The sequence below is a fragment of the Cupressus sempervirens genome, chromosome 11 (genome assembly GCF_028749045.1).
Source record: "Cupressus sempervirens isolate cs-2001-9-10 chromosome 11, ASM2874904v1, whole genome shotgun sequence".
Taxonomy (NCBI): domain Eukaryota; kingdom Viridiplantae; phylum Streptophyta; class Pinopsida; order Cupressales; family Cupressaceae; genus Cupressus; species Cupressus sempervirens.
Genome location: NC_143128.1, coordinates 722,911,377 through 722,927,843, shown reverse-complemented (window position 1 = coordinate 722,927,843; position 16,467 = coordinate 722,911,377).

The following is a 16,467-nucleotide window of genomic DNA, read 5'->3' as shown; positions in this document are numbered from 1 at the left end:
TTTTTCTTATGAAGAAATTGGACATACTACTGCTAGGTGCCCAAATAAGCAGAACAAGGATGAGAAGAAAGGTCACAAGTGCAATGGAAAGAAAGACTTCAAATCATTCAAGGATAAAGGTAAGAAAACATGTTTCATGGCTAAAGATTCTAATGATTCTAATGATGAAGAAGAAGATGAAATTGTTTACATTGCTGTAAAAGATGAGTCTGATAATGATGAAGAAATGGCACTCATTTCTCATATGACCAAAAATGATACATGGATTACAGATAGTGGTTGTTCTCATCACATGACTGGTGATAAAACTAAGTTTGAACATTTTGAAGACTATGATGGTGGTAGTGTAAGATTTGGTAACAATGAACCTTGTTGTATAAAAGGAAAAGGAAGAATCTTACTAACCAAGGAACTTGTATGTGATAATGCATATTGGGTAGAAGGACTAAAAAATAATCTGTTGAGTGTGGCACAACTACTCAATAATGGATTTAAAATAGATTTCATGCATGAAAAAGTAAGACTGCTGAATGGAAAAGGCAAGCTGATTGGATCAGGCACTCAAACAAAAGGTAACTTGTTTATCTTGAACTTGGTGAATGTTCATGTTTTATTGCTCAAGTTGAAAAAACTTGGTTATGGCATAGGAGGTTATGTCATGTAAACTTTGACAACTTGGTAAAAATAAGTAAATTCAAGAAAGTAAGAGGAATTCCTAACATAAAGAAACCTAAGGTTGGTCTAGGCAAGAATTGTCAAATTGGCAAAATGGGAAAGACTAGCTTTAAAAGCAAGAACTATCACTTTGTAGAAATTCTAGAAATTGTGCATACTGATTTGTGTAGACCTATTAGCATTGAAAGTTATACTAGTGAAAATTTTTTCATTCTTTTTGTTGATGATTATACAAGAATGATGATTTTCATGTACCTAAGAGAGAAATCATAAGCATTTGAAAAGTTCAAATGGTATTTAGCCAGAGTAGAAAAGGAAACAGGCAAAAGACTAAAATTCTTGAGGTTTGAAAAAGGTGGTGAATTCATTTCACATGAGTTCAATCACTTTTGCATTGAAAAGAGAATCAAAAGATAGGTTTCAACTCCTGGAACTCCTGAACAAAATGGAAGACCAGAAAAAAGGAACATATCTGTCATGGACTGTGCTAGAACCTTAATGATTGAGAAGAGCATTGCTATCAAATACTAGAAGGAAGCTATTAGCACTACAGTTCATACCTGAAACTAAGTATAGTTGAAAAAGGACTCATTCAAAACCCCCTATGGGTTATGGTATGGCTACAAACCCAATGTAAGTTACCTAAAAGTATTTGGAAGCAAATGTTACATTTTTAAAGAATCTAGAAAAGGTAAATTTGATGTAAAGGGTGATGAAAGAATATTTTTGGGATATTCTTGCAAAAATAAAGCATATAGATGTTTGAATTTGTCTACTCACAAAGTCATAGAAAGTGCACATGTGAAAGTTGATGAGTTTGTAGAAAGAACTAAAGAAGAAAGCAAAAGGGAACTTGAAGACTACAGGAGATTTTTTTACATTAAACCTGATACAATGCCAAATACACCTATCAATTAGGAATCTTCAACTTTTGAGTTTTTAGTAACCGAGTCGTAGGAAGTTCAAACCAAGCTAATACCTACCGAGTTGCAAGAACCTGAGTTGAAAATAGAAGCTACCAAATCAACAGCTATCGAGCCTAAGCAACCAGAAGCAGAACTAGAAGTTGAATCATAGAAGGATAACAATGCAAGTCATTTAAAAGGCAAGGAGCTTGTGTTAGCAAAGTATGCCAAGAAGCATCATGCACTAAATCAGATCATTGGAGATAAATCAAAAGGAACAATGACAAGAAGTGAGTTGAAAGGCACTTGTTTACTTGTTGATGTTGAACCTAGAAATGTCAAAGATGCATTAAAAAATGAAAGTTGGATTGAAGTTATGAATGAAGGGATAGAACAGATAGAGAAAAACAAAATATGGACTCTTATACCTAGACCTAAAGACAAAATAGTGATTGGAACTAAGTGGATATTCAGAAACAAGTTAAATGAAGATGGTAAGGTGTCAAGGAAAAAAACTAGATCAGTATGCAAAGGATACTCTCAAGAAGAAGGTGTAAACTACGGAGAGACTTTTTCTCCTATTGCAAGATTGGAAGGTGTCAAAACCTTACTTGCATATGTTGCATACAAAGGATTCAAAGTTTATTAGATGAATGTCAAGTCAACATTTCTCAATGCATATTGGATGAAGAGGTTTACATTGAAAAACTTGAAGGTTTTGTTGATCCAAACAAGAAGGACATGGTCTGCAAATTGCATAAAGTATTGTATGGTTTGAAACAAGAACCTAGAGCATGGTATAAAAGATTGCATAACTATCTTATTCAGATTGGTTTTCAAAAAACTAATGATCATAGTAATTTGTACATAAAGGAAGGACTAGATAATACGATTTTTTTGGCAGAGATATTTGTAGATGATACTTTGTTCATAGGAAATGATGATCTTTGCAAAGATTTAGAACAAATGAACAAGGAATTTGAAATGTCAATGTTTGGAGAAATCAAATTCTTTGTTGTCTTCAAATTCATCAGAGTAAGAACGGTATCTACATCACTCAATCTAAATAAATCAAGGAGATAATGAAATTTTTTTGTATGGAAGAATGAAAACTAGTTGGAACTCCTATGTGTACTAGATTGAAACTTACCAAGGATGATGAATCAAAAGAAGTGGATCAGACATTGTGTAGATCTATGATTGGAAAGTTGCAATATGTAGTGCACACAAGATCAGACATTTCCCTTGCAGTAGGAATTTTAGCAAGATTCTCAGCAAAACCAAAATAAAATCACATGATGGCAATCAAAAGGATCATGAGATATTTAAAAGGAACTGAAGATTATGGATTATGGTATAAACTTGGAGGAAATATGGATTTAAAAGTATTCACTAATGTAGATTGGGCAGGGAATGTTGATGATAGAAAGATCACAAGTGGAGGAGCTTTCTTTCTTGGAAAGAGGTTGGTTTCTTGGACAAGTAATAAGTAGAACTGTACATCCCAGTCCACAATAGAGGCTAAATATGTTGCAGCAACAATAAATTGCTCAAACATTGTGTGGTTCAAACAATTATTAGAAGGTATGAAGCAAGAAATCAAAGAACCTATTGTTATGTTTTGTGATAACACATGTGCAATTAACATATCCAAGAATCTAGTGAAGCGTTCAAAAACCAAGCATATTGCTATAAAGTATCACTTTGTTAGAGAATTAATACAAAAAAAGGAAATAAAATTGGAATATGTCCATACAAAGGAACAAATTGCTGACATATTCACAAAGCCTTTACCTAAGGATGCATTCTTGTAGTTAGGGGTCATTTCCCTATCTGAAGCTCACTAAAATATAGTATTAGTGGTGCATCAATAGGAATAGAATTGAAGATCTATTAGTTGATGTAGCAAAGTAATGAAGACATTGCATATGAATTAGTACATTAGGTACAATTCTATTCATTTGATTTGTGCTGTCTTTGTCATGTGTTGTCAAAGAGGGAGAGTATACTGTCATATCTTTTTGAAATTTGCAAGAAAATGAGAGTTTGTGTAAGAGGGACAAATTATTATGAAAGAGGGAGATTATTGTATTGGAGGAAGAGGGTGAAGTATTCTATTAGTAAAGACCTATTTTCAAATTTTATTCTATTATGACATGTTGTGTTGTCATCAATGCCAAAGAGGGAGATTTTTGGATGCAATTGTTCAATTGTGTGTTGTCTTTGATGTTACACAAATGTCATATTATTGATCAGAAGGAGTCTACTAAGATCAGTTGGTTAGCAAGGCAAAAGACAAAATATACCGAGCTTAGAATGTTAACAAAGAAGGTTTATAGTGTTTACTAAGCATTCTTAGGCTTTACCTTGTGTATTCAGTCACTACCAAGCTTTCAAGGTTAGCAAAGGAAATTTAGTTGCTACCAAGAAAACTTAGTCATCAAGAGAACATAGTGCAGGAAATAGTTCTAACTGAGCTTTCATGGACAGTGAAGGAAATTTAGTTCTTACTGAGTTAACTCGATAGCCAAAGGATTTTGCAATGTTAACCGAGTTAAGATGGTTAACTCAGGAAATTACTTCTGGAAGTAGTATTTACCGAGTAGGGTCAGCTAGTGAAGGATTTCATTGTTTTGTGAAATAAAGTTTATTTGTTTAAAGTAATATTTGTAGCCGACTGATGTATGGTTTATTGGTAAATGTAACTTATGAATGAGATGACTTGATAGTCTAAATGGTATATATAAGAAGTCAAGTTGCAAATTCTAAGTGTAATTGATGGATTTGATGTAATGTGAATGAGAAGGAAGACTGATTATTGTGAAAGCAAATTTTGAAGGATGATCAGAGATCATTGAGGAGCAGCAATGCTATATTTGATTGAAAAGGATCTAATAGTGTAAAATAGATATCTGTAATTAGAAAATTTAGTTTCATCTTATTTAGATCAATTCATTGTTACTTTCTAACCATTATAGAAGTGATTTCAAAATCTCTTAATAGAGTTGGTTTAACAACCATTTTTGTAAATCCTCTAACAAGGTGACTGTTCAGTTGAATTGTTCTAAAGACCTCTAGTAAGGCCACTCCTAAAAGGGTGATTAAATCCTCTAATAGGGTCACACCTAATAGTGTATATTGTAACCTTTAATAGGGTTGGCTCCTAATAGGGCTCACTTCAGAAGAGTGAAAATTGGTAACTAGTTACTTGGTGGTTTTTTCCATATTGGATTTCCACATTAAATCTGGTGTCTCTCATGTTCATTTTATTTAATTTTGCATGCATGCATGCTTGAAGATTAGTAACAAGTTAATTTATCGAGTTACAATATTTTTTTCTAGTGTTTATTGAGTATCAGTAGTAACTAGTTATTTAAGACATCTAAGGGATCTATGGATTTATTTTTGTAGTAACTGTTTCACCCCCCCTCTTAGTTACCCCATCTATAATCACAACAATTGTTTATATTTGCATGTAATTGTAATTTATTTCCATGTTTTTATCCTAACAAGTGGTATTAGAGCAAGGTTGTTTTTCAGTTATTCTTTGCAAGAAAGTCTCATGGTTAAGTGAGAGTGATGGAAGATGAGGGTAAGCTGAGGGTTGACAAGTTTAATGGGTAGAACTTTTAGTTATGAAAGATGCAAATGGAAGACTATCTTTACCAAAAGGATTTATAGAAGCCATTGGAATGAAAAACCAAGAATCAGGGATCTATGACAAATGATGACTGAGATATTTTAGATAGAAAGGCACTTGGAAGCATTCAATTATGCTTGGCACCATCAGTGGCATTGAATATTACAAAAGAAAAGATGACAAAAGAGCTTATGGAAACCCTAGTGAAATTGTATGAAAAGCCCTACACTTCAAGTAAGGTATTTCTTAGGAAGAGTTGATTTAATATGAAAATGGCAGAAGGTGGATCTATTGTAGGTCATTTAAATGAGTTTATTATTACTAGTTAGTTATCTTCTATGGGTATTAATTTTGATGAAGAAATTAGGTCTCTCTTGATTTTGTGTTCTTTGCCTGAAAGTTGGAATGACTTGGTAATGACTATGAGTAATTTCATCTCTAGATCTAATACCCTAAAATATGATGATGTGATTGATGTTATTTTGATTGAGGAAACTTGTAGGAAAACCCCAAGAGGATCTACATCTTGAAGTGCTTTGAACACACAAAGTTGAGGTAGAATGACTGAGAGAGGAAGTAATTTTAGAAATTGTTGGAAATCAAGAGGAAAGTCAAAAGGGAAGAGGTCTCAATCAAGAGGACCAAATGACTATGGGTACTATGGGAAAGCAAGGCATAAGAAGAAATTTTATTAGAATTTAAAGAAAAATGAAGAGGAAAAGCAAGATGGAGACAAGGAGGCAAATGTGGTAAGTAACAAATTTGAAGAGGATGTTTTGCTTCTATATTTAGATAGTGTTGATGATTCATGGGTTTTAGATTTTGGTGCTTCATTTCATGCTACACCTCATAGAGGTTATTTCAGTGATTATTGTTGACAATTGGTTAATAGTGATATGAAATTGTTGTCATTTATGACAACACATGATGTACATGCTCATAGGAAACCTTAGAAATAAAGATAATATGTGTTTGGTAATCAAAATTTTGTAGACATCATAAGCTGTGTATTATTTTATTTATAACATGTTGTAGACATCATATTATGACTATTGAAGTTACATGGAGATAGTATACATATTGGTGATTATGTGTATAACCTTGAAAGTTTGTACAGACTGTACGAAATAGAGATAATTGTGTTTTGATGAAGTTGGATAGTGGAATTGAAGGAAAAAATTATTTAGTTTACAAAAAAATTACTTCTCCAATTAGGGTTGACATCCTAGATGTTTAATCTAACTTGAAAAAGTGAATTGTGGTCTTAGCTAACCCATCAATAATTTTTTGCAAAGGCATGGTATTTATGCAAAGGAATTATTGCAATAAGAAGCGTGATTATAAAATTGTGAAGTGCTATCTTGTAATGTTGCAAAGTGAGTGAACTTTTATGAAAGAGAGATATGAAAAGTTTTATATGAACTATTTGGTGATTCGAGATCAAGCTAAAGATTATAAATCAGACAAAGAAAGAAAATAATAGTAAATTACTTGTTTGAGTAGTGAGCTCTTCTTGTAGTTAAAATTGTATGTTTGGTCAGTGGGATCTTCTTGCATACATTACAATACAACTCCTAACAAGGTTGGCACAACTCCTAATAGGGTTGGAATATCCTAACAAGGATTCAAAGTCTCCTAAGAAGGACTACTTATACTAAATTTTCTCATTGACTCCTAATAGGTTCCATCCTCTAACAAGAAACTTATATATCAGTATATTGTCTAGTGGGTATCATCCCCACCAAGGTTTTCCCTTAGCTAGGGTTTCCCTAGTTAACAAAATATGGTGTTATGAGTTATCTTTGTGCATTTCTATTGTTACTATTCAACATTACTTTATTACTTTTTTATGCATGGTTTAAAGTAAGTAATAATATCTAGTTGGTGACTAAAGTTTGTAGATCACTGATTCACCCCCCCTCAGTAATCTCTATTTCTAACAATTGGTATTAGAGCATAGTTACTTTGAAGAGGCTTAACAACTTAAGTAAGATTCCTATGGATATGGAATAGTTGATGAAGAACCTTTAAGAATCTCTTGAACAAATTGATCTTCTTATTGAAGAAAGAGACAAGCTAAAGGACAAATATGAAGACTCCAAAGTATATTTTGGTTAATTAAAGGAAAAGATTGATCATCTAAAATCCAAGCCTGAATCTAATGAATCTAGAACTAGTGATGATGACTATTCTAAGTTAAAGAGAGAGTACAAGATCTTGAAGCATGAGTTGAAGATTACAAATCTGAAGTTGACTTTGAGAAATGATCCCAGCAAAGCTAAATTTGATTTGAAGACTAAAAATGAAGTTCTCAGAGCAAGTTTAGCAAAGAAAAAATCTAAGTTTGAAACATTGAGAGAAGATCATGAAGAACTCCATAAGTACAATAGTATTGTGAAGGGTGAATTGACATAGTGCAAACAACAGCTTGAGAAACTTTATTCTAGTAGAGAAAAGCTTGATGATTCAATGTCTATATAGAGATCTTCTTATGACAAGACTAATTTTGGTTATCTAATTAAAATGTCTATGAAGAAACCTAAGATTAGATTAGATACAAAAGAAAAAGACAAATATGATTATAAGATTGAATCCAGTCAATCTTCTATGAAACCTAAAGAAGTTGAGTAAAATAAGGAAGTTAAAACCTTGGATAAACCAAAGCAAGTGGAGACTCCTAAGACAATTAGGTATGGATTTAGAAGTAAGTTCTTTTAATGTAATGAACTAGGTCATATGAAAGGAGATAGTAAAAATAAGTCATTTAATCATGTTAAGGACTTTTATTGTCATAATTGTCATGGTATGGGTCATAATGCAATTGATTGTAGGAAACTTAAGTATGATAATGATAGAAGAAATAATAAAATATCTAGAAATACTAACCCGACAAACAGAAGAAGATTTAATGAAATGAAATTGAGAGAAAGAAGATCTTATGGAGACAAAAGACAAATTGTGTGTTATAAGTGTAACAACTTAGGATGCGTTGCTCAGAATTGTCATGCACCTAATGATCAACATAATCCTAGAACAAAGCACATGTATGTTAGTTATGCAATAAATTTAAAGACACAACAAGGTACTATAGAATGGATAGAAACTTTAGAGATAGAAGAAACAATGGAAGAAGCTTTGGGAACAAAAGGAATGATAGAAGGAACCAAGAAAGGAATTTTGGAGCCAACAAAAACAATGAAGAACAAAGAAACATTGTGAGTGAACTTCGAGAAGAACATAACAAAGCATTTGTGAAAAGAATAGATATCTCAAAAGAAAAGTTAGATGATGATGAGATAGGAAGATCAAAGTTAGTCATTGAGTTTGATTCAATTAAGTTGAATTAAGCTTGTTCACAACATCAAAATTTGAGAACTTCATTTAGAAATTGAATTACAGGTAGCAAAGTTGGAAAATAGTGTATCTAGTTATGTTTAGATGGTATCTAAGCTTTCTTTTGATTTGGAGCTCATCTAAACAAGTTATGATGAAATTAAGAGTTATTGGTATTATAGTAAAGGTTAATTCTATAGAAAAAATAAAAAGTATGTTTTTGTAGAGAATTTCATGATACAAAGTCTTGAGGATGTTTTTCATAATGAAAGGAGCCTATAGTAAACCTTGGGTGACATCCAAAGATTGTATAGATGATCTTGAGTAGTTAATTGATTATAGAACACAAGTAACAACTTTTTCATATTTGTAAAGTATGCAATTAATGCAACTTCAAATTCTAGGATAAATAGAGTACATAATTGATTTTACTTAATTGTGAACACATTCAAAGAAAAAATAATTTAGAAGTGACTTGTTAGAGCAGTTTTGAAGCAAACCTTATTTTTGAAAAAAGGTATTTTATCATTTTTCTACAAATTTGTTTGATAAAAAATATTGTTTGATAAAGATCATGGATATGTTAGTAGTATATAGTGTTGAGAATGAAGATAGACCTAAGTTTAAGATAGTTTTCATAAAACCCTAACTCAGAATTGTCTATCACTCCAAACAATGTAGTTTACCTTGAAGATGTAGAAAATTATTTAAATTAAAAGTTTGAGTCAATTGGTAGTGAATTCATGAATAAAGACATGGAACTAGTTTTCAACCATGACATGACAATGAAGCTCAAATTTGAACATCTAAGGGAATTAGATTTGTTTAAGTATCATTTCTATCCTAAGTTAGACGCAGATGAATGGACTCAAATTATATTGAGTAGGATATGTGATGGTAGATTATGGATGTAAGACAATGTAGTAGACATTTTTCTGACCTTATTCATGAGGTAACTGGTCTTAACAAACAAGGTAGTGTACCCATAGGTGAAAATAATAGTAAATTACTTGTTTGAGGAGTGAGCTCTTCTTGTAGTTAAAATTGCATGTTTGGGCAGTGGGCTCTTCTTGCATACATTACACTACAACTCCTAATAGGGTTAGCACAACTCTTGATAGGGTTGGAATCTCTGAATAGGGATTCAAAGTCTCCTAACAGGGACTACTTACACTAAATTCACTCATTGACTCCTAAGAAGGTCCATCCTCTAATAAGGAACTTATATATTAGTATATTATCTAGTGGGTCTCATCCCCACTGGGGTTTTCCCTTGGCTAGGGCTTCCCTTATTAACAAAATATGGTGTTATGAGTTATCTTTGTGCATTTCTATTATTAATGTTTAGCATTATTTTATTGATTTTTTATGCATGGTTTAAAGTAAGTAATAATATCTAGTTGGCAACTAAAGTTTGTATATTACTGATTCAACCCCCCCACCCCCAGTAATCCCTATTTCTAACAATTATGTCCAAGGGGATTTTGAGCTTGTTTATTTGGGGGATATTGAACCCTATCAGATTTTTGGAAAGGAAAAAGTTAAGATTAAGTTGTAGAATGGGAATCATTGGCTACTACGTGAGGTAAGACATGTTCCAAGGCTAAGTAGGAACTTAATTTCAACAGGGCAACTCAGTGATGAGGGTTGTGTAGTTAATTTTTTAATGATAAGAATTGGAAGGTTTCATAAGGTTCTCTTGTACTAGAAAAAGGTTGAAAGTAGGCACCTTATATCTTTGTATAGGTCATATTGTTCCTTCTACTTTAATTATTTAAGAGAAAAATGAATGTTCAGGAATTGTTGCTGCAATTAAGTAGGGAGAACAAATACCTGTTTTAGATTTTGATACAACACTATGGCACAATAGACTTGGGTACATGAGTGAGAAAGGTATGAAAGTAGTTCATCCAAATAAAGTTTTACCATGTTTGAAATGTGTTAATATGGATTTATATGGAAGTTGTGTGTATAGAAAACAAAAGAGAGTGAGTTTTGTGAAGACTGGGAAGGAAAATAAAAATGAGAAATTAGAGCTTGTGCATACAAATGTATGGGGACCAACTCAGGCATCTTCCCTTGGTGTCTCTCATTATTATGTTACATTTATTGAAAATGCAACTAGAAAATTATGAGTTTATTTCCTTAGATAGAAATCTAATGTATTTCAATTTTTTAAGAGATGGAAATGCTTGGTTGAAAATGAGATTGGTAAAAAATTAAAATGTCTCAGATCTGATAATGGTGATGAGTATTGTAGTCATGAATTTGAATGTTATTTCTCCACTAATGGTATTCATAGATAGAAAAATGTTCCAAGGATTCCACATAAAATGGAGTGGCTGAATGCATGAATAGGACTATAATGGAGTGTGCAAGGAGCATGAGGTTGCATGCAAGGTTTCCCTTAAACATGTGGGTAGAGACTTTTAGTACTCCTATATATTTAATTAATAAAGGTCCCTCTACTCATTTGGGCTATAGTATTCCAGAGGAAGCATGGACTGATAAGAAGGTGAGTTATTCTTTTCTCAAGACCTTCGATTGTGAAGCATTTGCTTATATAGATTTTGAAAGTAGAACAAAGCTGGAAGCTAAGTTGAAGAAATGTGTATTTGTTGGATATGACATTGGTGAATTTGGTTATAGGCTTTGGGATTTTGAAAACTGTAAAATTGTAAGAAGTAGGGATGTCATATTTAATGAGAAAGCATTGCACAAAGATCTATTGTAGTAGCATAAGAAGAAAGAAGATGATTATGTAGTGCTGGATGATACTCAAAAAGATGATGTTCCAAAAATTTCTCATGATGTGCAACAACCACAATAACAAATACCTCACACACCAATGGATGTTAGATGGTCAACAAGGCCAAGTAGACCTCCAAAAAGATTTTATCCTTATTTGTACTCTATTTTACTAATAGTTTCTAGTGATCCTAAATCTTATGATGAACCTATGTAGGTGGATACTAAGATTCAATGGGAGTTTGCTATGGAAGACAAAATGGACTCCTTGCTAAAAAATAAGACTTGACATTTATGCAAGTTGAGGTAAATTGGCTTTATAGAATAAATGAGTTTATAGGTTGAAAGAAGAGGATGGAGGTAAGAAAATATTTAAAGAAAGGTTAGTTGTAAAAGGATTTGCACAGAAAAAGGGCATTGATTTTGATGAGATATTCTCTCCTATTGTTAAAATGACTTCTATTTGCACTATTTTAAGTATTGTGGCTATTGAAGATTTGTATTTGGAGTAGCTTGATATTAAAAAAACCTTCCTTCATGATGATTTGGATGAGGAGATATATGATGGGACTCAAAATTGTAGCCCCAATTTTGAGTAACATTTAAAAATCAGACCCTATAAGTGCTTTTAATGCACATGTATCCGGTTGCCCATTTGAAGCTCGTAAAGTGTTTAATATTTCTAACACATTCCATTTAGTAGATCCACTTGTTTCATGAAGTTAAATTGACATTCTGAGCTATTTTGTGAAGTTCTATTTTGAGCATTTGTCAATTCTACATTTTTACTTAAGTGTCAAACAACGACAGGAGGCTATGTTTGCAATTGAATATCTCACACCCATTAATGTTTCATGACTTTCCGCTTTGGGAGTGTTTAGTGTCCATACCAGAGAGCCTATGTTTTAGATTTTAAGTCATTTAAAATATATTTGCTAGGTTTTGAATCCCTCAAAGTTGGTCTTTTAATGTTGTCATGCTAATGCAAAATGTTCAAAATTCTAGGAAGCCTTGTTTGACTTGTTATAACTTTGACCCAGTTGACCAAAATGCTAAAATTCCTTTTGTGTTTCCTTTTAGAGGTCAGAGAATTATTAAGTTTCAAGTTTGAACTCATGAAAAATCTATTTGATCAGTTTTCATACGTGATTCCAAATGCAATTTGTAATGTTCTACTGATGTCATGAAAAACATATTGATTAACACCTTTGTTCATAATGTCATAACTTGAAATCTATGATAGGTGAGATCAAATGGATTGTACCACTGTGTTTTACTCTAAAAATATTTTAAGTGTACCAGTTTGCAAGTCTTGATGAATCCATCTGCACACTTTTCCAAGTCCATTCCATTTGCAAAAATGCTTTTCTAACCTTGTTTCCAATTTGCAAATTTTGAGTAACCCATTTTGATTGCTCACCATTTGCGTCCTATTATTTGTCATGATCCCTAATCACAAATTCATATTATACTCATGATAGTGAACCAAAAACCCAATTTTTGTGCCCCCAAATGTTCGTTTACCTAGTTCTCAAAGCCAAGTTCAAATGCATTTTATGGTTTTTTGACTTGTTTTCTTGCAGGCAATTCTGAAAGGGTAACTTTTTTAGTCAATATCTTTTGACTGAGAATTTTTTATGAGACTAGATTTGACAAGGTGCAAGTATATGGAATAGAGAATTAGTATGTTTGATTTTAGAGCTGAGTCAGAGGTTTGGATTAGTTTTTAAGGCTAGTTAAAGGACCTCCTGGCACAAAGTTGGCAATTTGCAAAAAAGTGATAAAATGAGTTTTAATTAGCAATTCAGTGATCAAATTTGATTTCAATTAGTATAATGGGTTCAATAGACCAGTTTGCAATTTAGTCATTTGGAAATGAATATTTTTTTTAGCCAGACCCACTTTAAGGCCCGACTAATCTTGTTAGATTGACAAGATTGATAAAGATGTGAAATTGAAGATATTTAGAGATTAAAATGATGTTGGTCATTATGAAGTGCCACGGTTTTCTTCTAAAGAGTAGGGGCATTGTGAGTGGTAGCATCAACAACTATCATCCCTCATTCTCAAACCATGATTAGTTTTTATTTTGGGAAAAAACTTAAACCTTTAGTTTTCTATAACTTTGTGAGCTTGGGGTTTGTGGAAGAGAAAAATGATGCAAAGTTCTCTTCATACGAAATTATAAAATCATGAAGATTTAGAATTCCTTTAGACCCATGGACACTTAAATCCATGGTCATACAAGAGTGAAATGAACAATGAAAAATTACCAACCTCCCATCTTGCCAATACAAAGTAGCCCCACAAGATGTAATCACTCCACCTTCATTCAATACAGGCATAGGATGTGCCATTACACTTTTGAGCATTTCATAATCATTAGCCCATAAAATTGCCCGAATACAATAACATCCAACATTGCCCAATGCACCAAGTACATCCAAATCTGACTTAAGCCAGATGTTCTCCTCAAAGAACTTTGCAGTTCTAGAAAATGTTGGAGCGCAGTGGACCCTCAAATAACCATAATTGAAAAATTTCTAAATTGCAAATGCTAGAAAAGTTAAATTACCACCAAACAAGTAAGGTAAGGAAATAAACCCAAATGAATGAATTACACTATTTTGCATGTTGAAAGCCACAAAAAATATAGAAGTGGATGCCTTAAATTGGGGAAAGGAAACAAATCATAACTTGAATTAAGCTGGAACAAAAAATTACCATGACAAATACCCAAATTTTAGGAAAGGATTACATACAAAAACAAATAGAAAATCAACATAAAAGAAAATTTGAATATGGCATGAATTATCTAGCTTATGGAAAAGGGGCAGCTTATAATAAAAAAGGTAAGCTTTCATGCCCATGGTTTGTGATAAGGAAAAATCTGCCACCATGAGCATGTTAAAGTTGTTTCCATGAGGAAGAAGCTGTCACCATGGTTTGTGATGTAAAGGAGCTTTAACTTTGTCTTTAGCTTGTGTCTTAAAGTTATAGCATTTTGGGGAGCCCATGTGAAGGGAAGAAGTCACCCATACATGCTAAGAAGAACCCACACAATTGATAAAAAATGTGCCCACTGCATATGCAAAGCCGCAGGAGCAAAGACAATAGGTGGCTTCTAGACACATGGTGGCAAGAAGAATTTGTTAGCAAAGACCACACCAATTCAAACTACTACATAATTAGCAAACTTGAAGCATATTCCACATAGGAAGCCATCCACAAGAAGAGGCAACACAAAGGAAGCTTCACATGCAATGGAATAATAGGTCACACACCATTTAGAAAATGGGAAACAATGTTGATTGATATATCCCACATTGAGTGGGTGGGGATAGTTTTAAATGTTTATATACATTTTCACTTGCATTGCACAATGTCTAAAAGACATGCACTTTTGAAGCCCGAACCCATGTGCATGGGTCTCGTGGTCGACCAGATGGGCACGAAGATTGAGGCAAATTTTGACAAAACCCACAGGAGGAAAATGCCACATTGCAATGTAGCATAAGAGCAGAAGGTAGGATACAAAGCCCTTACACTCTTACACTTGTGATGAATTTTGTATGAGCAGAAGAAATTTTTTTAGAGGTCCCAATGCTATGGGAAAGGCTTCATCATGAGAGCGTAAAGTGAAAGATGGAGCACATTCCCATATGGGTGTAAAGGGAGATGTGAAGGGGTCTTAGTGCTATAGGATATTGGAGATATTAATAAAATATTAAGATGCTCATGGTGAGCATGAGAATGTAATGTAAAATTTATAAGCTCCTAGTGATTCAAAAATAGAAGCAAGGTGTATAAGTGTAAAGCAAAATTTGCATGCTCATAGTGCTATGGGAGATGGATGATGGAATTAAAGGAATTAATTAATGTATTAATTAATTAATTAATTAGAATATGTTTCAAATGTTGCACATCAAATGGGAATCTACCATGTGTCCACTGGAAGCTGGGAGAAATAAGATATAAAATCAAATTCAGAAGCTTCAAATGCATAGGATGAAAGATTCTAATATATTTAAATGGTTTATATAGTTTATAAGATGTAAATTTTTAAATTTTTAAATTTTAATGCTCTGTTCATAGCGCAAGCTTGATTTTTTCAAACTGCTACAAGAGGGGCATTTTTTATTCGAAATAGGCGCTTCAATATACAGTTGAAATCGCGAAGATGTGATTTTCTAGATATGGGGTCAGATTTTGAGCAGGTCTTCACCAGTTTGAGTTATAAGAAGTTTTGTGTTTTTCGGGGCATTCTTAACAGAATAGGCAGAGTTCATCATGAAGCATCAAAATTGGATAGGAGGTATATAAAAGGCTTGTTTAAGTCTGAATGTGAAGAAAATTGATTCTAAAGGGTTTTCTTGTCTTTTAGAAGTCATATTTAATTGATTTTCACTTTTACTTTGAGTAAATTTTGGCATCAAATTAGTTATTGCTCTCATCAAATTTGGGAGGCCAAATGATGAGGATTTGATTTTTCAATTGAGGGGAGAGATTAGAGAGATGTTTTTAACTAGTTGAGAAGGTTTTCCAAGTGGAAAAATGTTAGATGTAGATCAGATATGGGAATTCACTCTTCTCCTATATCTTTCTTTCTCTCATCCATTGTAAGGGTTGGTTCCAATTTTTGGAAAAAAACCACTCACTACTATGATACCATGTTTTGGTTCTAGTTTTGATGTGTTCCCATCATTGTGACACCACATTTCCTTTAGTAATTTCTCTTGTATGAACAACAATAATGAAGAGAACATAGATAGTTCAGATCTTTTAGGTGTCTCTATGTTTTGATTGCATGCATATGAATGTATTATTTCAAGGAAATTGATACAAAGAACAATAGGTTGAGTTTCATCTTAAATCTTGTCTCCTTTATCAATAATCTTCAATGTTTTATGATTTTTGAACAAAGAGCCTAGATCGTAGTTGCAGTCCCTTAAGGCTATATGTTGTTTCATTGTTGCTTATAACTCAAGGGGTTATGTAAATGCTTTAGGGAAATCAACAGGGTTGTAAGTCCACTGATGAGGATATCAACAAGAATGAGATTTAGATTGAACATAGATGTCTATTTACAAGGTGAAAGGATAGATCAGATATCTAAAGATACAAATATGTCTTAGGTACCCGTATGTATGTATTTGATTCATAGAA